This window comes from Cydia splendana, chromosome 1 (assembly GCF_910591565.1).
Source record: "Cydia splendana chromosome 1, ilCydSple1.2, whole genome shotgun sequence".
In the NCBI taxonomy this organism is placed as follows: Eukaryota; Metazoa; Arthropoda; class Insecta; order Lepidoptera; family Tortricidae; genus Cydia; species Cydia splendana.
The window spans coordinates 10725771-10749818 of record NC_085960.1 but is presented as its reverse complement, the minus strand read 5'-3'; the positions used below and the strand labels follow the sequence as shown (position 1 = coordinate 10749818).

The 24048-nt window shown below is 38.8% G+C and overlaps 1 non-coding gene across 1 annotated transcript; it reads left to right on the top strand.

The window, feature by feature from the left end:
- The first annotated feature begins 12506 nt into the window (after positions 1-12506).
- Trnav-cac (transfer RNA valine (anticodon CAC)) lies at positions 12507-12579 on the top strand. Its single transcript has one exon. It is a non-coding gene; the product is annotated as a tRNA-Val (tRNA).
- The last annotated feature ends 11469 nt before the right edge of the window (positions 12580-24048 follow it).

Sequence of the window (24048 nt, the reverse complement as noted above, 5' to 3'; positions counted from 1 at the left end):
CCGTCTACAATTTAAGCCGTCCCACTTGTAGTGCTAATACTAAGTTAGCCCCGAGTCATTACTAACTCCAGATGCATGGACAGACTGACACGGTATGCAGGTTACGGACCCTATAGCGATAGGCCGACATGAAATTTCTAGCAAAACTCGTGGCGTCATAAATAATCCTTGTGCTCGGAATACACCGGCGTTAAAAGCTTAGTTCGATGCCTGTACATAACGCTTTGGTTTGTTGATCCCCACAAGGCTTTGACGTAATCTTGTTAAGAGTTTTCAGTTGAAATTCAAAACCTATTACAGGTGACGGTGACAGGTAAAAAGGTGACGTTTGTTTTACATTTGAAAGTAGGTTATATATAAGTATTCAAATTTTTTATTAAATAATCCTGAATAAATTAGTGTATTCCCAACTTTACTGCAGTTTCTAATGAGATTAACGCCATTTGTCTGAAGCCTTCGGCAAATATTGAGAGCGTTGTGAACTCGTGATAATGTCAAGACATAAATCTAAGGTTTGCCCTACTGGTACATTGATGGATAAGTAAATCTTGCATTTATGACCTGTTGTGGCAGGTTTATTGCAATATATATGTTTCTCTAATAACAAATTTTACTATGTACAATTTTATGTACGCACATATGCAAGATTCATCCTGTCAAAGTTAAGTTAAGCGCCATAATATAGAAAGGTCATCGACGACCTTAGAGGATATAACCAACGGAGACGCCATGTCTAAAATTTTCGGTACAAAATAGTCTGCCGTTTTTTGCGGGGGAGGGGCACATCAAATGTATAGGTACGTCATGTCAGATAAACGTCAGTCCATACATATGGTTGACATGTGGTTGACCATTGGCCGCCTATTCTCGACAGAGGGGAACGCCTGTTAATGGTGGCTCAATTGTTAATTACTCCGAGTCGACGACCGATGGTATAGGTAAGGTCTGTAGTTCTGTACCTTATCGATAAATAAAATATGAATTTCTATTTTTGGAAATCAGTACCATGATTTAGATAGGTTTCTTACCACACTACCTGTTAAAAGTAGATTGATTAGGCTGTGCGAATATATAAACCTATCCTATCTAAACATGTTAAAGAAGCAATGTTGTACCCGTACGTTATCTAGACGACCTAATGTGTTTCCCAAGTCCCACCGACAGTTTCAATCGATTTACACTATTCATTAGCTTTCAATCGTTTGTCCGACAACCAGTATCGACTTCAATCTGCCGAGGACAGTAAAAGGGCTTTCCAAGCGGGTCCAGCTAACTGTACAATCTATTGGCTATAACCTTTAATGCATCGGCGGTTTACATTGATTCGACCCGCCTACGACTGCGGCCGTAAAGCGATGACGTCGATGACCTATCGAAACATTGTTTTTTTGGTGTATTCGAAGAATAAATTGCATAGGTAGTAGGTGTAATTGTGTACCTATGCAAGTGCCAACGATCAACGACAGCTATTTTTTTTCCCAATGTCTTGTGACCCTTCACGGCCTTCATCCATTGGCAATTGGGCATGTATGTACCTAATTTCCGAACAGTTAGGGAAGTCATCAATTACTGAGAGAATTAGAACTCATAAATATATTTTATTACCTGTTTAGCATTTAATATTGTAATTAACCGTTAAATTTCTACAATTTTAATCCGCTGCATGCAATTTCAGGTCGACATTAACCGTGGTAACTGGGCCATATTTACAATATAAAAGAAAGAAATAATAACTTTGAAGTGGCTTTAATCGAAAATCAACAAAGCGAAAAAAGTACAATTGAGGCAAAGGTTAACAGCCTAGGTGTGGTATAATTCTCCAATACAAAAAAAAACTTCGGTCGCTTGAAAAAAGCACAAATAAGTAATATTTAACATGATAATACACGGTAACCGTTGGGCCAAATACATTATTCAAAAAATTCTACTGATTATTTGTTGCAAGATACTAAACAGAATCTTTAAAGTTACAAGAAACCATAACTTATGCGTTAAGAGTTTATAAACAATGACATGACGTAAGGTATTGAAGGTGAAGTGGGAAAGTATTCAGTTACTTATAGAATGACAAGAGATGGACAAGTCAATTATATTCTTCATGCGGATGTTTAGGCAAGACTAGTTGACATAGAATCTCTAAAAGATCATATGATTGAATAACTACGTACAAGAACATTACGCGGAGAATATACTAAGAAACTTAGATTTGATTTTCTTACGAATCTAAGTAAATTTGGGAACACACCATGTTTCAGTGAAAGCGAAGTATGAGCTACAAATGGCTCATTTGAATATATGAAACTAACTATTTAATATGTATAATGCAGATACCATTTCAAACCTTAATTACGCATAAGCTAAGGTGGATTCGTGTAAATCTGAAAATCACGCAAAAAGTTATATTAGATTATATTAGACTCCATTTTCGGAATTACCCGACATTATAAAGTACTCCGAAATACCCGAATACACCATAGGTGAAACTTGAAAAGTAATCATAAAATTAGAAAACGTTTTCAAATTTCGCAAACGCTGTCTATTTACAACTGTCCACGACGTTTCAGTCACAAAGTGTTAACGTCCTGAAAACAATTGCCGAACATAGGCGGTATGTTTGTACATCTGCCACCTCGAACGTTAATGAGAATAGGCAATTGTTTCAGTTATCGAACGGGAGCAACTTCAAATGGAATTGTTTTCAGTTTGAAATTGTTCATGTAAACAACAACTGTGTAAACTTTAAAGAGTTCAACGTTCAACTGATAGGTTAGAATAATGCTCTAAATAGGTATTGCGCGATTCAAATTCAGACAAATTGCGCATTTCAATAAGTTAAATTTACTCTACTCGTTTTTGGAATGTTTATGCACACCCCTTTATAGCAGTGTCATAATATTGAATGTAATTAAAATAAATATGTATGTAGGTACGTACTAAATTCAATTATTAATTAATATTTTATATTGACAATTGTCAACGTCAATTGTTTCTTATTAATTTGTGGCCTTAACGAAATAACGATAGGACAAATGAAAAAAAAAACCGGGCAAGTGCGAGTCGGACTCGCGCACGAAGGGTTCCGTACCATAATGCAAAAAAAAACGAAAAAAAAAGCAAAAAAAAACGGTCACCCATCCAAGTACTGACCACTCCCGACGTTGCTTAACTTTGGTCAAAAATCACGTTTGTTGTATGGGAGCCCCATTTAAATCTTTATTTTATTCTGTTTTTAGTATTTGTTGTTATAGCGGCAACAGAAATACATCATCTGTGAAAATTTCAACTGTCTAGCTATCACGGTTCGCGAGATACAGCCTGGTGACAGACAGACGGACGGACGGACGGACGGACAGCGAAGTCTTAGTAATAGGGTCCCGTTTTACCCTTTGGGTACGGAACCCTAAAAAAAGGAACGAAATATTTACAAGCTAATAAGGCCCCTTACCCCTGTTTGTTGACAATCATTTTATAGCCACGAATTATATGGCGTGGGAGGCTAATGCAGCCCCTCTAGATCTGGATGTCGATAATCGACCCGTTGGCTCGGGCACTCTTCGACCAATTTGGAGGTGCGGCCAAACAGTAATAGAAAATGGGGCGGAAATTGTAGATTTACTAGACTAAATATCACAATTACGGGCCAAATTTTAAAGCTAAGGAATAACGGACACGATTTTTCTTCTGTGTCGTCCGTTCGTTTGATTCCATCAGATAAACTTATTCGTGCGGATTAAAAGTAATTCGATTTAACTTTGATTGTAAGTTACAAAAGTTTATCGTTTATTGTGGGCTCCGGAGTATCCACTGTGGATTTAACTAGCATAAACACTAAGATGAGGACAAACATGTACCTGAAGGTTAGAAGAACCTAATTATTTTCATCTTGATCCGAATACTTTAGGTAGGTACATGACTTAGGTATATGTACTTACTGATACTTTAGGTATAATGTTCTCTTGACAAATCTTAGTCATTTTCATTTCTTACAATAACTAATAACTAACTTGAACCACAATAGTTATTTACGATGCGACGAAGTGCGGAAAAGAGGAAATTCGTAACGAGTGGCGATAAATTAATACACGATCGAAGGGAGTGTTTTAAATCGACACGAGTTGCGAATTACCTATTCGCACGTGTATCGTACAACGTTTTACAGTACATATGGCCCTTTAAACTTTTGACATCGCGCGAAAAGTGATATTTTACGCACTAGTGCGGGAAAATAGGACCATATGTACTGTAAAGGTTATTATTACATATTAATGTCATCAAATTCAATGATGCTTCGCTTGGTTTACTTTTCATTTTGTAAAAACATTAGTGTTTAGTGATCACGTGTTTCATTGAGCGGCGCATGCGTCCCCATTATGTGGCAGGCTCGTTACGAGCGGTGGGCGGCGATAATAACAGGTTGTCGTGCGGATCACGACGCCTAATAGGTTTTATTAATAAATATTAAGCTATTACTGGTCATTAGGACTAACTGAAATAAACAATGCATGCAACTATTACTGGTTGAACGCGCGGGGTTCACTAGTTTCGTCTAATACTTAGCGTGGCGAAGGTAGGCGTGACGTGACACTGAACACCCGATAAACATCAAGTCGCTAAACACTTTGTTAGAAAAGGCTTATTAAGTGATTATGGTTACCTAAAGGTGGCCACTAGTTTGATAGAATTTATCTCAACATTTGTGTTGCATAGTTATGTACCTATATTTGGAAAATAAAAACTATTTAAAAAAATACGATACGTACGTTTAAATTCTAAAAATCCGAAACTCTTGTCTACATTCCAACTTTTTAACTAAATAACATTATGAACTTTAAATGTATGTTGGGCCTCTTGTCACTAATCTTTCGTTCCCTCTAATCATCTCTAAATAAAAGGTACTCTGAGGTAAACAGGTACAATATGTTTATAAATATTTCGTTGAAATTCGCCGAGGTCCACCCGCCATCCTGACGTTCACGGGTAGTGACGTCGGTGTATGGGGATTACTGCAATGTTAAGTTAACTTTGTACCTTCCATGGTATAATAATATACTCCGCCTGGTACTCCATTCCCGTCTTTTCTAGGTCACCTAACTGACACGGGCCTACGTCATCATGCGACAGCGCTATATGATAATATGCGATAGCGCTATATATAGCGGCCATGTTGTTGTGACGTAGGCCCGTGTCACTCTGGGAATGGAAGACCATGTTTTATTAGACTATGGTACCTTCATCATGGCTACCTACTACCTACACTCGCGTGCAAAAGTATTGCATCACTTTGCATATTTTCGTCCGCACCCAATATATTTGTAAACTGGTTAATTTCACTAAATTATTTTAATGTAATCATGTTCCTTGAAGTTTTAGCTTTACAAAAAGTAAAAAAACATGGAAACCGACCCAGTATTTTTCAAATTATCGGCATTTTCCCGGTTTGTGAGCGGTTTCACGTTATCACGCGCACGAGTTGCGCTACCCTTGACCCCTATAAAACGGGGGGCAGAAAGGGGCTGTTATCAGTCACTTATCAGAAGTCGATCGTTACATATCTCCGCGTATTTTCCCGTGAAAAAGACCTGGAAAAATGGAAACCACGCGCGACACCGTACAGCCTAAAGAGAGTTTGCTGAAAATCACAAGGACTGGACCATTGAGCAATGAACCCCAGTTCTCTTCTTGAAAGAGTGCAGAATGTGCTTGAATGGATGTGACCGAAAAGGAAGAGTCTACAGAAGGCCAGAAGAACAGTTCGCTCAATGTTACTTCTCCGAAAGGGTCGCCAATGGCGGTGGATCCGTAATGTTCTGGGGCGGCATTTCCTACGACGGGCGGACAGAGCTGGTTTTCGTGCCTGGCGAGGGCCGTGACAGTGGATTGACCGCTGCCAACTACATCACTGATATCCTGGAGGAACATGTTGTTCCTTATGCCGGTATTTTTGATGAGGGGTTCATCCTACTGCAGGATAATGTCCCGTGTCATACCCCTAGGGCCACCGCAGCCTACCTTCTCGAAGTGGGCATCGACACCATGGACTGGCCAGCGATGAGCCCGGACCTTAACCCCATTGAACACGTGTGAGACTACCTAAAAAGTAGGGTTTGGAAGCGGAATACTGCCCTGGTCAATGTTGAGGAGCTGAAGGGAGCGTTGCTGGAGGAGTGGGACGCTATTCCTCATCATCACATTAAAAAAATAATTAGGTCTATGAAAAACAACTTGGTTTGTGAAAGGAAGGCTGTGGGTGGCAATACCAAGTATTAATTAAATTATAATAATCGATATTGTATTATTGGTAAAATGACTTTTATTCTTAAGTTTGCAGATTTATTTTTGGAGCATTATGCGACCACTTTCAGTTTTCTGATTTTTGTAGTCTTCAGATTCGAAATTTCGTTGTATTTTTTTAATGCGTTACATTATAAGCTTTCAGTTGATACCAAAATTTTCAGAATCGGGTATAGAATAACAAAGATAAAGATATTGGGTGCAGACGAAAAAATGCAAAGTGATGCAATACTTTTGCACGCGAGTGTATATATTCGTATTCGTAAAAGAATTCGTAAAAAAATTCATTGCATAACTAAAGACAATATTATCTCGGGTTAGATACTAAATTTGTTGCGTGCACGTCAATGCGATATACCTATGTTTAGCTCCCTAATAGTTCTAACCAACCCTGGAGTTCTTACGCGCTTTACATCAGAGTAAATGAGTGTTTGATAGCGACATTTACACGCCGGCCATCAACAAGCGACCATTAGCAGGCCGAGTAATAGGTGACGCTGCATGCATTGACACTCGGCAGCCTGGGCCGTACCGATGGTCATTATTTCTCCGATTTATACAGACCTAACGACCGAACATTCCACTTTCGCCGTCATGCCCTGCTCCCTGTTGCTTTCTTCTGTCAATCTTCATGGTTACACTTAATTGGTACAATATTGTAACATCTAGCTACGTTGTTTTACTGCATATTCCGTAATCTGATTGATTTGTTTTGACCGTTGTCTAGAGATCGGCACGACTGTAATAAATTGATACCTTCACTGATCTCAACTTGCGTTTGTTAAGTTATAAACAATTTAACCGCCCACATCTATAACTGTTATCTTTACCGCTCATGAGACGAGTTTACTAACATCGTGAATGTGTCAAAACCCAAACATTCGTACTTGAATATGTTTACCTTGTTGCGTAATGCACGAGTTCATAAACGATCTTCAAATTGTGTCTGCAACGACATGTTAACCTGTTTTGTTTACAATGAGGCATGTCAGTCAGTACAGTATTAGACTTTTGAACTTGTGGTAAATAAAACTTGTTTAAAGTGAGCGAAGGACTCCCGCCGAGCTTTGTGGAGCGTAACCGTCGTCAGTGACTTCAGTCTAAATCACAAAGACCCCCTATCTCTTCAAAACAACAACTGAAAGAAGAAACAATTACACAAATCTTTGGTTTTTATCATTACGGTTTCGACGTGGGAATTCAATGTTTTTTCAACTACACGAAAATAGATTCAGCCTTGACAGTTTTTTTTTATTTCCTTTATAATGAAGTAATTCAAAAAGGCAAAGGTGATAATGAGTTTAATTCGCAATTTTCGTAATACAAATGCGCTGAAGATCGCACACTTATATTAACATTAGGCAATTTGATACGGCTTTTTTTTTTTATTGGCTATAATGCATCAACTAGGTAAATTGGTAGATTTGGTAGGTTTTAATGGTAGGTATAAAATGTTTTGAATTGAAGTTAAGTGAACCTTAAATATTGAAGCTAAAGCTCTGTTATATGATGATAAACCACATCAACTAAAACAATTAAACTACGTATTACTCCTACCTAAAGCTAGTAACTAAAACTGTCCTAATTACGTACCAAATTCAAACTTTTACGCTTACGTACGTAGCTTACGTACAAAGATACCACTCATAAGTCTCATAACTATGAGCATAGTCAACACGTATAGCGACCTAGTGTCACACGAGGTAGGTATCGATTCAGTAATGGATGCCCTGGCCTTGGCAACGGTTGTAGAAATGTACTTCAGCGTTTACCTCTTTCGCAACAATCGATCAAAGTAAACTCGCATTCAACCACCTAGCTAAATAGTACTCATTATATTAAAATTTAAAGTTGATGTATTTAGTCTTCCTACTCGCACATTTCTTAATACAACAATCTCTTGGTACCATATAGGTAAAGTAATAACAGAAATGACCTAAATGTTTGTAAGAAAAACAAAGAAACCGTAAACCTTACAAAAATAAGGCAAACGTCACAATCTCACATGATCGGCCCATAGAAATAGCCGCTAACCCTACAAGGCACTAGAAAGCAAGTCGTGCGCGTTGTCAGATTGCGCGCGACATCAAACCGAGCCGTACTTATGCGCAGACGACATTGTGCAGTGATTTCAGATCGCACAGACCGAATTCTCAGAATCCTTTGTCTACTAATAGCTCTTTCTTGTGTAAATCAGTTGTCACAGAACTAATTAAAACACCTCAGATCGCCAAATGGGTGTAAATGTCATGTCAATCAAAATATGATAAAATCTTACAGCAGAACTATTCATTTTGATGAATTCTATTTGTATCTAAATCTATCACAAGATTCGATCCATGATGTAACATGAGTTGGTAACAAAAATAAAAATGTTTTGCAATCTATGTCATGACTTCCCATAGATCACCAGAAATATCAAGTCAAGATCAGTGCGAGCACTGATTAAATCGCTGTAACAATAGGCTTACGACATCGTTGACCTGCGCCTCAAATAAATGGAATACCTAACTACGATTTGTCATAACTAGTTACATACAGAATTTAAATAGGAAATCATTAGGAAGTCTGAATTATAAAATATAGAGCAACATACAATACAACATTGACAGTATTTTTGTGTATTTTCGCTGTTTTTCAAGCTGTTGTCACACCGGCACCTTTTACATGGATGTTACCTTACCTCCCTTTGAAAACATACACAAGCGATATACCGACTTGCCGCACCGACACCGACCCTAAACCACCCTTACAATAGTTACCCTAAGCGACGTCACAAAATATTTACAGCGCATAAACATGCAACCGGACCGAAATTACACAGTATTGAAACTATTGAAATCATAAGAACTTTTTATATAGAAGTATTTCCACGCCAGTGAAATGCCCTTTGTGGGGATCGATATCTAAAAGTCATAACAATGTTTACAGTTTTTTTGCATTAAATATTTCAGGTGAAATAAATTATATATTATAAATGTAATACTATAAATATGTAGGTATAGACTCAACACGAGTACCTATATGAGCCCGACGACTACATTCTTTCCGCGTGTTAGAATAACTATTACCTACCTACTTATTTGTAATCTGGAAGTTGCTCTGACATGTAGTCTAAGAAAATATAGTTATCTAGTACTGTAATGTTGTTAAACCAGCCCCAAAGGCCTCGGAACTTATCTGAAACGCGGTATTATAAAATTCGTGCACTGACACCCGAAAAACTCCTAAAATTGAACAAATAAAGTTTGTAGTAATATGAAACATTAGCCATATCAAAGTATCATGCGGCGTTGTCACGCACGCGGGCTTGCTCAGCCAGCGTACGCAAATTTCACGCTGCGGGGGGCACGCACTCTTGATTCACGCGCGTTATATTCGTGATAGGTTAATAATCAGCACGGCTAGGACAAGCTGTACCTTCTCGCTTGTCGCAGTGGGACCCTTGCGTAATAGTTGTAACAACTATAACTGCTATTGGTCAGTTTGCGAGAAAATATATCCTACCAAATAAGGTAGGATTGATAACTACAGCGCTCAACCAACTAAACAAAGGGTTACTCAGGAAATACGTAGGTATAGTCTGTCCATTTTTTTATTTAAATCGGACAGGCTATAAGTATATTTAATAAAAATCTTTTTTTAGGCGGTCTAATTCACCGCAACAATTGAGCACAGTAGTAGAAGCAAATACATAGCAAAGCACTTGCAGATTAGGGAATCGGAACTGTACAATCGCTTTGTAAGTAGAAACCAAGTAGGTACTTAACTACTTACATATAAAAATTGGCTGCCATTCCGGCCTTGATAAAAAAATTAGCCGCCCAAACACAGCTCAAAACACTGTGGTGTGTGCAAGTCATGCGTAGGCTTAGTATCATCATTGTTACAACATTTTTGTTCGTTTTTAACCAAAACAATTGAATTACTTATTACACAACATCCATTAGCTTGGTTACCTAATTATCAATCGATAATAAGCCCTTGTCCTTGGGAAGAGATAAGCTTCAATCAAGCTCGTGGTTTCATGAACGCACTCGGTCGGTGTCAACTTTAATGGCGTCGCTATTATATAGTCAGCTTCCATTGATATCGTTGTGCAATCAAGTTTCAATGGATTTAAGGGGCTTAAAATGTATAACACTGACCACGACATGTAAGATTTGAGGCCTGTGATGTAATTTGCAGAATCTGTAAAAAAACTATTCTTTTTAGTAATATAAGAATATAACTCATCTCAATATTTCATTTTAATTGAACGTCTTCAAATATCCTCTACACGTCTACATATATTTACTATTGTAATGGATCATTCCATCTCATTAAGGTGCGTTAGGTTCACATAATTAATATTCGTATGGCAAGTTCGATAACCTCGTGGAATTCGTTAGCGAATCAGAAGCATCAGCAAAAATTAGAGATTAGTAGAGCTCAATAAATTCGCATACATTATTTTGTATTGCTTTTTATTGAGATAACCGATTCAAGGGTTATTTTAACTGGTTAATATTTAATTATTTTATTAACCCTCAATTATCAATATCACGAGCCGAAGAATGCAAGAGATGTTTAAATGCAAATTATATACACATTCATTCGAAATAGACAGTTAAATACACAGTCTCTGGGGCTAACAATCTTACTGACTGTTCATCGCAACAAGCTTTGCCCGAAATTAAACAAATACCTACATATATTATACACCTATTTTAAAAATAACCTCAATATGGCGATTTGTTAAAATTATTTCTAAGAAAAGGTAAATCCATGTATATCCAATAATAAGATCAGCTATACAAACAAAACAACATAAAACTTCAAATATTTGTCCTCTAGAGCTTACATAATGACGTTGACGCGTCTAGGACCGCCATCTCTTCGGGTTTTTTAGAATATGTCCTCGTTTTTGAAGCGTTCAAAAGTTCGGCTACTTCATATTTAGGGTCCAAATAAAAACAAGATTCCACGGTGTCCCGGAAAGAAGGGATTTATCGAAAACTTCCGTGGTTTTTGAACTTTATACGAAGACGGCAATGCCAGCTCTAACATGCACTGCACACAACTCTAGGCGGGCAGCGATCAGTGATCGCGGTGACTCAACACATGCGTTGATTGCTTACGAAGATGCATCTTTTGTTAGCCGCCATCTCCGTGTAATTAGCCGGCCATTTCTTTGTTTTAGATGGTTGGCTAATCTGCTGTGTAGATATTGAGAATTCATCGATGACTCCGTGTCAAAGTCCGTGTCGTAACTTTAGCATACGTTGAGTATCAAAAGATGAAGATGACCGTGACCAATATCTGACGAACCACCATCCAATACACAATCCTCTTTATTGCACAACCTCAATAAAACATTTACAGAGAGACATACATACATAATACATGAAGACAAAGGCAACAAAAGGCGGTCTTATCGCTAAAGAGCGATCTCTCCCAGACAACATTTAGGTAGTAGAGAAATGATAATATTATAATATAAAAATCAATAGATCAATATTTTGGTATCTAACCTTTACAGTTTATGTTACCGATAATAATAAGATTATGGGTAGCAAAAATGATAAGCGATCATGTACATTTATTACATAAATTGTAATAAATCAAATTTAATACCTAGGGGTCATCCATTAATTACATCACACGTTTAGGGGGGGGAGGGGGTCAAGAAAATGTGACATGTTGTGACAAGGGGGAGGGGGGAGTCATAAACTTTGTGACGTCACTTTAACTTCATCAGTAACCGAAAATGTATTTAAATTATGTTATACGCTAATTATCATTTAAATAACAAGGTTTTGAAACGATAATCGTTTTCATTCGTTTAATTTTATTTCTTAATCAGTTTTGGGTTATAAAATTACTAATATTTCTTTTGTCAAAAATATTTTGATAAAATATTAAATAAATATTTGCCGATTTCGTTGAAGAAATGTGACGTCACACCAGGGGGGAGGGGTTTGCCAAATGTGACCAAGTGTGACAAGGAGGGGGGGAGGGGTAAAAAAACCCAGAAATTCGTGTGACGTAATTAATGGATGACCCCCTAGCATACAAATCACTTCTTTTAATAGCGCGACGTCAACAATCGGGTTATTGTTACCCATTTTGTTGCAATTGCAATGCAATAATATATTGCCGATTCCTCTCATATGTGGAGCATAACGTTACAGAGACAACAAACACTGAACGACATTTTCGCCGACGCCCTCAACGTTTCCGTAGTGTAGCGGTTATCACGTGTGCTTCACACGCACAAGGCCCCCGGTTCGATCCCGGGCGGAAACAGATTTTTTTTTTTGTATTTTATATCACAAAACAGTCATTATATAATGAAGCTATTTTTCATATATGAAAATGTTGCAAAGGGATGTAAAAAGTTAATTTTCCACTTTTGACAAAATTGCAACCCGATCGAAAAAACCTTCCGAAATACTTATGAGGATTGCGTTCCTGGCGAGAACTCAACTGTGAGGATTTACTTATGTTACCGTGATACAGAGTAATAAGGCTAGGAAAAGCTTCTGCCCCAGTCATTAATTTTCGCGGTCTATGCAAGCATTTGCAAAGTAAATGTCCGCTCGTTTATAGGGAATGGGAAATGGTATAAACGTTCTAGTGCGGCGATAATGACGCGGAAGAACGTTGACAATGTGAGTCCAAACAACTGGAAAAGGCGGTAATTAAAGTTAGAAAGTGTACCAACCACTGGTACAGCACAGGATCGGATAATTTATATAAATTGGCATAGCGCGGTTCGCTGCTCCATTTGTGCAGATACAGATTGTTTTCGTAGTGTTATTGTTTACCGGACTAATTATTAAATTGTAGTCAACATATTACAAGAAATGGAATAAATACCAATTTTCGCAATTGAAGACTTCTCGTAGCAGGGCGTTTTCTAAAATAAATATTGAAAACCTGATTCTTTCAAATCTGGACGTTCTTGGGCTCATTCTACTCAGAATCGACAGCATTCTCCATCCCACCATTTAAAAAAGATGTCCCAAAATGTCCATTCCATTACGTCACGTATTAGTATAAAAAAAATTTTCACTTGTATGTCCGTGGCGTAGTGGAACGTACAATTTTCATACAAATTTTTGGGACATTTTATTTTATCATCAGAATTGAATATGCTAGTGATTCTGAGTTGAAAGAACCCAAAAACACCAGGATCTGTGAGAATCAGGTTTTCGATATTTATTTTAGAAAACGCCCACCAACGTTTAGATAGAACGAAATGATTCCGTGTAAGTACATAAATATGCATTTATTACTTAATACCCGAGCTAACTTTTACTTTTCATTATTACCTAAACGGAAACTGATCTTTTAAGGTGTACATTATTAACAAAATTAAAAAGCACAACCATTTTGAGCGTTGAAGGCAATAACGACCGAAGCATTATGTCAAGAACTGGATGTAATTAAGTCTCAATGCGATATTTGCGACATACGAGTATAGTGAAAAAATACCAAAAACGTTATTGGATGTAAACAAAGTTTTTATAATTGTAATTTAACCGGATCTACATACTCATGCATGCGTGCTAGTTACTAACATTTTTGAGCGAATGTATAATTGCACGTACAAGACTTCAGCGGGCGTATGATGGCGTGACACAGAAGACGAGGATGATTGAAAGGGAGAGACCATCATATCCGCAAAGGTCGGAAACCTAAGTACGCGTCCATGCTCAACGCACTGCTTACGAGACCGCACTCAGAAGGTTCACATTTTCGCTTACTGGCTTCAGAAGCGACAACGGCCAGGTCACGGGCGTAGCCAGGGGGGGGGGGGGGTTTGGGGGTTAAAACCCCCCCCCCCCCCCCCCGAAAAGTTCAGAATATTAACATTCATAGAATTAAAATAACAACAGGCGTGCGGCATATTTCATTGATTACTAACTATTACCTATAGTATACGGTGGTTTGGATTTTGGATTTCTCCGCCATCGTCGATTATCGGATCGCATCAATTACTTTCTAAGATATGATAAAGGTGACATTCGGGTGGCGACTGCAGCAGCATTATTCTGTTGCAATTTGCAATGTTACTGCTGCAGCACTGTCAATTTTCGTGATAAATTGATGTGTCTGATTTCCATACTAAAAGTAAAAATGTAAAACTGTCTATCAAATTACGTTTTTTATATCGATAAATTTTCGCGCTCGCTTCGCTCGCGTTTTCAATTACTTTCTAAGATATGACAAAGGTGACATTCGGGTGGCGACTGCAGCAGCATTACTCTGTTGCTACATTACTGCTGCAGCACTGTCAATTTTCGTGATAAAATTATGTGACTGATTTCCATACTAAAAAGTAAAAAAAACCGGGCAAGTGCGAGTCGGACTCCGGCACGAAGGGTTCCGTACCATAATGAAAAAAAAATGCAAAAAAAAACGGTCACCCATCCAAGTACTGACCACGCCCGACGTTGCTTAACTTTGGTCAAAAATCACGTTTGTTGTATGGGAGCCCCATTTAAATCTTTATTTTATTCCGTTTTTAGTATTTGTTGTTATAGCGGCAACAGAAATACATCTCTGTGAAAATTTCAACTGTCTAGCTATCACGGTTCGTGAGATACAGCCTGGTGACAGACAGACGGACGGACGGACGGACGGACGGACGGACGGACGGACGGACAGCGAAGTCTTAGTAATAGGGTCCCGTTTTCCATTCTCAGCTGTAATGCGGCAATGAACATCACTCAATTTACCAAAAAAATTCAATGTAATCTTGATGACCCTAGGGAGAGGGGGCACCATGGTCTAGAAATGCTTAGGGCATCAAAATATCTTAATCCGGCACTGGTCGTTTGCGGAGTCAAGCGATTTGGGACTCGCATTTTATACACATTTCCATGCCTTCCCGAAAAAAATCAAATCATTCGCGAAAGTCTCGCAACGCAGTGAGGTTACAAACGGCACGCGCTCTTCCTCAGGAGTCTGAAGAAGACCACGGTGAGTGGCGCTCTAGCCAGGCAGGCCGCTTCGCTTTCGCTCGCGTGCGTATACCTTACTGTATCGTCCGATATACACCTACTCTGTCGTTAAAATCACGTGTAAAATTATAATAAGGGCGAAAAAAACTATTGATTTTGGAGTGTAGTTTTATTTAGTGGTACCTAAAATATTTTATCTGGTCTACTTACCTCTAGCATATCCATCTGTCAACTTTACTTCAAGTTCCGCCTCCATGGGAGAGGGAGAGAAATTAGGATTAGAAATTAGCCGCTTACTGACACAGACAGAATTCCACGCGGGCGGAACCGCGGGCACAGCTAGTCTCTAATATTTTTCTTGTGTAAGGGTTATTTTATGTACTTTTAGTCGTTTTATTTTCTTGAACCCCCCCCCGATACTAAAACCTGGCTACGCCCGTGGGCCAGGTAGCCACTTGAATGGTAGACTCACCATACCTGACCTTTTGCGATGAACAAATGACAAAAACTGTCATTCCCTCCTGGCCAGGTCACCTGATATCTGGTTGGTTTCTTTATTGCCAGTAATTTTTTTTTAGTATTATCGTTTGGAAAGCCGGCACGTGTGAGATGCTTCATCAAAACACGACGGACTATTTCCGGAACTACTTACTTGCCGTATGCAAGGAAGGCTGTTGGCTTTTAATGGCACAAGTGCTTTAAGATTTCGTTTATGGCACGGGTCAGTAAAATTTTACAGGTTTGTTTAGTAGCGAGCATAAATAAGACTAATGGAGTGAGTAACATAGTTAGGTAGATACACAAAAAGTAAGACAACAGACACAATGTAACACATTTGATGGACTATTTGGCACCTAATATTCTATGGACGAAATACAAAGGAAAGATTGGATCTCACGGGTTATTCCCACTAGTTACCACCAAGTTTTTACCAGTGGTAACTACTGGGAATTTTTTTCCCACCTTTTACCACTGGTAACTACTGGGAATCAAAATTCCCAGTAGTTACCACCAACTCGGGTTAGTGGTAACTACTGGGAATTTTTATTCCCAGTAGTTACCACCAAAACTTTGTTAGTGTTAAATACTAATAAAAACAGTAGGTATGAATAGTATAAATAGAGTTATTTTGAATTCATCATCATCATCATCATCTCAGCCATAAGACGTCCACTGCTGAACATAGGCCTCCCCCTTGGACCTCCATACGTGCCGGTTGGAAGCGACCCGCATCCAGCGTCTTCCGGCGACCTTAACAAGATCGTCTGTCCATCTTGTGGGTGGACGTCCTACGCTGCGCTTGCTAGTCCGTGGTCTCCACTCGAGCACTTTTCGACCCCATCGGCCATCTTCTCTGCGTGCAATGTGGCCTGCCCATTGCCACTTCAGCTTGCTAATCCGGTGGGCTATGTCGGTGACTTTAGTTCGTCTACGGATCTCCTCATTTCTGATTCGATCACGTAGAGAAACTCCGAGCATAGCCCTCTCCATAGCTCGTTGAGCGACTTTAAGTTTTGAGATGAGGCCGATAGTGAAAGACCACGTTTCGGAGCCGTAAGTCATCACTGGTAACACACATTGATTAAAGACTTTCGTCTTGAGGCACTGAGGTATGTCGGACGAAAAGACATTACGTAGTTTCCCGAACGCTGCCCAACCGAGTTGGATTCGGCGGTTGACCTCTTTCTCGAAGTTGGACCTACCTAATTGGACTACTTGTCCTAGGTAGATGTACGAGTCAACAACTTCGAGTACCGAGTTCCCAACAGAGACTGGGATGGGCACAACATTGGCATTTGACATAAGTTTCGTCTTGTCCATGTTCATTTTCAAGCCCACCCGTTGTGAAACTCGGTTGAGGTCATCGAGCATCATGCTGAGTTCCTCCATCGACTTTGCCATGACTACGATATCGTCGGCAAACCGAAGGTGAGTGATGTATTCGCCGTTGATGTTGATGCCAAGTCCTTCCCATTCCAGGAGCTTGAAGGCGTCTTCCATTACGGCAGTAAACAGTTTCGGAGAGATAACGTCTCCCTGCCTTACGCCTCTTCGCAATGGAATCGCCCTCGTGCTCTGCTCCTGTACTCGGACCGACATGGTGGCGTTACTATACAAACACTTCAACACTTCGATGTACCGATAGTCAATATGGCATCGCTGAAGAGACTCAAGCACCGCCCATGTTTCCACCGAATCGAAGGCTTTCTCATAGTCCACAAACGCTAAGCATAATGGCAAGTTATACTCTTCGGTCTTCTGTATAACTTGCCGCAGCGTATGGATGTGGTCTATGGTACTATAGCCTTTTCGGAAACCGGCTTGTTCGGGAGGCTGGAAGTCATCAAGTCTGTATTCGAGACGGTTCGTGATGACCCTTGAAAACAGCTTATAGACATGGCTCAGAAGCGTGATGGGTCTGTAGTTCTTCTGTAGTTGTATTTTGAATTACCTAATAAAATCACTTGAAAAATCATCTAAATGGATTATTAAATTTATCCTTAAGATATATGTACATCATAGTTTTTGTACTAGTACCGGTTAAACTGTTTCAATGTTTTTGGTGACTTTTAAGGGAGTTTACTAAAACACTAATCGACTTATAATTATTTATTAAATTACTCTATATATTTATACTACACTATTTATAGTGTTTTTATTAGTATTTAACTCTAACAAAATTTTGGTGGTAACTACTGGGAATAAAAATTCCCAGTAGTTACCACTAAACCGAATTGGTGGTAACTACTGGGAATTTTTATTCCCAGTAGTTACCAGTGGTAAAAGGTGGGAAAAAAATTCCCAGTAGTTACCACTGGTAACAACTTGGTGGTAACTAGTGGGAATAACCCGATCTCACCACTCACCGCCGCCGCTCCTCTGCTTTCGCTTGAAATATATTATGTTTTAACCATCACTTAGTTTAATGATGTCACATTACTTTAAACTCAGTATATAAAAAAGTACTTGAGTATCCTAGTTTACTTTCCATTCTATTTAATAAATAATCACATTACATTTTAGTTTGCACTGTTTGCAGTGAACTGTCATAACTGTGTCATTTTTTTCTACTTTAGCGGCCAGTGCCTAATTCGCGCCAGTAAAATCAATATTTCTAGAAAAAAAAAATATTTCGTTTTTATACAAGTGTTCCACCGAAACTTCTATGGAATGACGTTGAGTGGGGTACAAACAGGGTAGGTTTAGGTTTACTAGGGTTGATAATGCGTCCAGCGCGGCATACATAGGTATTGGACATGAACTCTTGACGCACTTCAGAGTAGGTAGTAGTACTCGTAGTAGTGGGTATAAAGGTTCCATCACACAGGCGCGTTTTCTGGGCGGGGCGTAAGCGTTTTATATGTAAAAGTGGCACGCCCCGCTCACGCGGCTCCCTCAAAATGCGTCTGTGTGACGGAGCCTTAAGGCGAGGTATGCCCGAGGAAAATTTTCAGATTCTGTCAAATTACCCCATTTCACACACAAGTACACTTCACGCACACTACCTCAGTTTACTGGGACAGGTCAGTGACCCATCCTGTTTTTTTAAAGATGCAAATGAGAGTATTTTGAGTTTCGTGTTAACCACTAGCCTCCTTTGAGGAAGAGAAACTCTAAAAAAGTTCCATTGAAAGAAGGAAGAGAAACAATATATTTTATCTTACTATTCTTGTCTGTTCAAGTCACATGTGATGTATTTACATGTAAATTAACTAAAATCGAATTCATTAGATACGCGTACTAAATAAACCGAATAAATACAGAAGTCGTCAGATGAAAAACGTTATTTAGGTACTACTCTATTCAATAGGGCTTTCGATAAGGCGCAAAATTAATTCAATGACAATTTAATTGAAATCATATGTGTATTCCGATGATGTTATTATTATATAACTTACTTACGTTAGCTTAGCTTTAATCTGTATATATTTAGTTGTAGTACCATGGTAGTACCTAGCTAATAAGAAAATTTTGCATGCCTTTTCAAGTGAAATGTAGGGGAGAGCGGGGACAAACGTAACGGCGGGTAGAAAGGAAAGTTACTATTGCTCTGTAAGTTTATCTAATAGTCAAAACACCACTCCGCTGCTATTAGGTGATAGACAGTGGCGCCCCCTTCACTTGCATTCAGTCGAAACGGGCGCCACGTGCTATTAGGTTGTGTGAGAAAACGCAACGTGATTTTTCTAATCAAAAGTACGTTTTTCGACTTTTAGTTATTTGATGTTTACGTTGTATTAAAATACTTAATTTTCTGAAAAATTGCATATCCCCTAGAGTGGCATTGTCCGGCTCCCGGTCTCTATGGTGGCGGGGAGCCGGGAGACGGACAGACATAACAAGCCGTTGAATGGCGGCGCCTCAGATTTAACGGTGGGTTGAAGTTGGGTGGCGCGGCCATTTTGGAAAAATATACGTCAAGTGGCGGGGCCTCCAGGGTGGTCATCGCGAATTTGGCGCGTGTTAGAAATATGACCATTTCTCAAAAAATATGTATGAATGATATATATTAACTATGTATTATTGAATTCAGCATAAAATGGTTTATTTGATTGTATACCAATGAATTACATTCTATTTTATGTGAATTATGCTGGACTTGATCAAATCTCATATTATTACCAATTTTTTTCTACTTTCATGTATAAAAATACGTATAATTAGGAAATAAAACAATTGATTGTAGAAAAAGCAGTTTTTATGACAAAACAATACATTTAATATGATTCACACAGTTCTAACAAACTTTATTTTACGCGGGAATTCGACCGTTAAGGAATACCATCCTTAATTGTTTATTGACGAATGCATCTTGCAAGAGTGAGCAAGCAAGGCATAGGGTTAACGGTTTTATTTTAGGTGCGAAATACGATGTCGCACAGAGGCCGGGAGACGGTCTCTGCCACTCACGGGCTTGTTATGACGGAACCGTCTCCCGGTTCGCCGCCAATTAGGGAAGTGTCCGGCTCCCGGCCTCTGCCAAGCAGGGGCATATTTAAAAAAATGGCCGCGTCATTTTTCCTACCCTTCAACCGGAGGCCCTGCCACCCGAAGGGATATTGATTATTGATTAGATTGATTGCAATTTATTTTCTCGAACACGTTCCGTTTCAAAGATATCTTTCATGTTTTCAGAAAAATGCGGTCGGGTACAAAAGTAACAAAGCCGTATAGGTACAAAAGTAACATTTACATCCCATACAATATATACCTATTGAATCTAATATGGGGTCACACGCTTAATGCGTCAATGATGATTTAAACGATGTATGCCATATTTATGAGTGAAGAAACTCTGAGCCTGAATTATCTGAGTAGGAAACATGTTTATAACAGAATAATTGATCTCATCACTTGAAATAAAAACAATTTCTAACGAGGACTTAATATTGATTTGTTTTCTTAAAATGCTAATGTTTATGTAGTTAAAATGCAAATATTAAAGTGCGTGATCAATAATAATTTACATAGTTATATAGTACTTTTTTGATTTGATATGTCATATTATATTAATTACAGCCCACTGTGTCTTGTTACTTTTGACCCACATGTGTTACTTTCTACACGCCAACGGGGTCATAAGTAACAACAGACGATTTTTTAGTCACTCTAGTACTTACATACAAAATACACAATTATAAGGTTCATCAAGATGTTAATGTACAGAACATGCAATGAAGTTATATATGACTACATTAATTTCATCAAAATAATAACGGTTAGCCAGAAACTAAGGTCAAAGTACAAAGTGTTGCGTTTCTCCCCGCTCACCCCTACGCATCCAAAATTACAAAATTACTGTCCACCTATGTTCATCACTACATTTTTGCATTTCGTTATCTTCGTCAATAAATAAAGTCCTGGCAGGGTGGAAATTTAATTTTGGCGGATTGTTTTTCTCTGCATCTGGCTGTACAGCTACGCCAAATTTTTGGTAAACTTACGGTTATATGTTCAGAATCTGAATCTGTGTAGTTATATAGTACGAAAATACTTAAGATATATGGACATTCCTCTGGTCCTAGAACTACGTCCAAAAGAGAGGTATGGCCACTGTGAATTACATCTCGCTTTGTGTGGTAGGACACAGCACAGCAGATGTCATTCCAGATCTAAAGCAGAGCTAAACCTTACAGAAATCTGCAGCCAAATAACACTAGATCCTACTCATAGTATTGTTCCTGCCGGTGAGTATGGTTGCCAGTTATCAACGAGGGTGCCGAGGGTTAGGCACGGCAACGCGCATGTACCTAACACCTCTGGAGTTGCAGGCTATATCAATAGGCTACGGAGACTGCTTACCATCAGACGGGTCGTATGCATGTTTGTCATCGACGAGGTATAATAAATAAAATTATATATGCACAGAATATAATTGAACTAAAAACTTTGTTTTATTTTATAGTAAATTTGGATAACAATCGATACATAGACAATCCCAGTAAACCAGTCTGCAGCCTGTAAGCCTCGTAGGCAAGTATATCTCACGCCTCACGAGCCGCAAAAACTCGCTAGGACTGAGGCTAGACCATAGTCGTTTATTTATTCTTGATTTCATGAAGGTTTGCAGAACAGCACGTAACCGCATTATACATCTAGGCGGACCTCACAGCAACAAAATAGGTGTACCGCTTCAAGATTTTCAAGTAGTACACGAAATATTTACATATCGTTCCGTATTAATAGGTAATATTTGAAGATCAAAAGTTCTCTAACATAAATACAAGATCAAAAAATTGTCATCACAATCAGTTCATTGACGTTGACGTACAGAAGTCACATGGGTACGTTTTTAAAATGACGCAATATTAGGTAATACCAGCATAATGAAAATTAACTCCAATCAGTAAGTATGAGTTTTCAAACTTTTTTCATTTTAAGCGGGGTTTCAAGGAGCAAATTACTTAAATGATTTTGGAACCGTATTGTTTTAAGATAGTTTACTGCGTTTTTTAATAAGTATGCCCCGTAAACAACAACAAATCAAATTTAAGATGAGACTCGAGCTCTATGTGATGATAATTTGTTAGAGCAAAGAGGCCTAGGCAATTGTTGACAGACTGGCTGGTTTGAATCTTGAAGGATGTTTGAATAGAATGTTATGACGGTTCTCTGTTCGAGAAAATAATATTGTCAGCGGAGGCTGTTTTTATTGTAATTGTATTATTTTATTGTGTTGTATTTGATATTAAAGTATTTCGTTATACACAGTGTTTTTTAGTGATTAGTTTAGTGTGAGAGGAGAAGTTCTCACAGGTTATGGGAAGCACGATTTCCAAAAATCTGATCGATCTAATCATGAACAAGGTACAACACTAGTGTAAAGCTCAGAGAGAAATATTTTATGTTGGATCTAGAGGAATACGGCGGTAAGAACTACCTACCTAAAACGTCCTACGTTCGTTCGAGTAACAACACAATGAGTACCAACATGTCGAATGCGGGACCGGGGCTCCCGAGCATAGAGAAATTGCAAGGTAACAATAACTGGAATACCTGGAAGTTTGACATGGAGTGCATATTGGTGCACGATGATTTGTGGCAGTATATTGAGGCAGTTGCTGACACGACAAATGCTACGGCAAAGAGAAACGATCAGAGAGCGCGAACCAAAATATGTTTACTGATCGAGAGTCAGTGCAAGGTGCACGTGCGTAAAGCTACTACGGCGTACGAGACGTGGAATAATCTGAAAGCAGCTTACGAAGATAAAGGTATCAACAATAGATGTAGATTGTTGTCAAGGCTAGTGAGCCTAAAATTGAACATGTTTAATTCAATAACTGAATACATAACTGAACTGATGCAAGTTAGCAACCAACTAGCAGACTTAGATAAAGAAATCGATGACGAATTACTAGCAGCACTCATGCTACAAGGCCTACCTGAGGAATATGCGCCTATGAGGTTGGCGCTGGAGAGCGCGAACATAACCTTAACTTCGGACTATGTTAAAACAAAACTGCTGCAACTCGATGAGAACAAAATGAGTGCAGGCCCAAGTAACAAGCCTAGTTCAAGCTCAGCGCTCACTTCATCAAAGCATCACAACACTCATAAGAAATTTGTTCAGAGGAACAAAGAGTCCAAAGAGAAGAGGACTGTCAAATGCTTCATTTGCGAGGGACCGCATAAAGCTTGTGACTGTCCACACAATCCACGTCAATCGAAGAGGAATCATATGGCGACAGCACTAAGCAGTGTAGATCGAGAGAAGACTCATCAAGACGAGTGGATAATAGATTCAGGAGCGTCAGGACATATGAGTTTCAGGAAGGACTGGATGGATAAGTTTGTGAACTTTGACAAAGAGGTAGAAGTGAGTTGCGCGAATGGAGGTAAGGTTTTTGGAGAAGGGTTTGGTATTGTAGAGGATGGTTCACTTGATATTAGTATCAGTAATGTGATGTATGTACCAGACTTGTCTTCAAATTTACTTAGTGTGAGCAATATGGTCAATACTAAAAATAAGGTTGTGGTTTTTAATAAAAAAGGTTGCCAAATTTATAATGCTGATGAATGTTCTATAAATGGGCACCCATGTGTAACCGGAAAGCATGATAGGGGCATTTATAAACTGACATGTTCCTCGCAGGCAGTTGCACTGGCGTCTACAATTGGAAACGAGATGGAGCTTTGGCATAAAAGGATGGCGCACTTGAGTGTACGTAACCTGACTTTATTGAGAGACAAAATGGCAACAGGGGTGAGTTTTTTAAACATTACTAACTCCAAAATGGACTGCGTAGCCTGCTTGATGGGCAAGCAGACTAGGCAACCATTTAAACGTAACCAGGCTACGAGA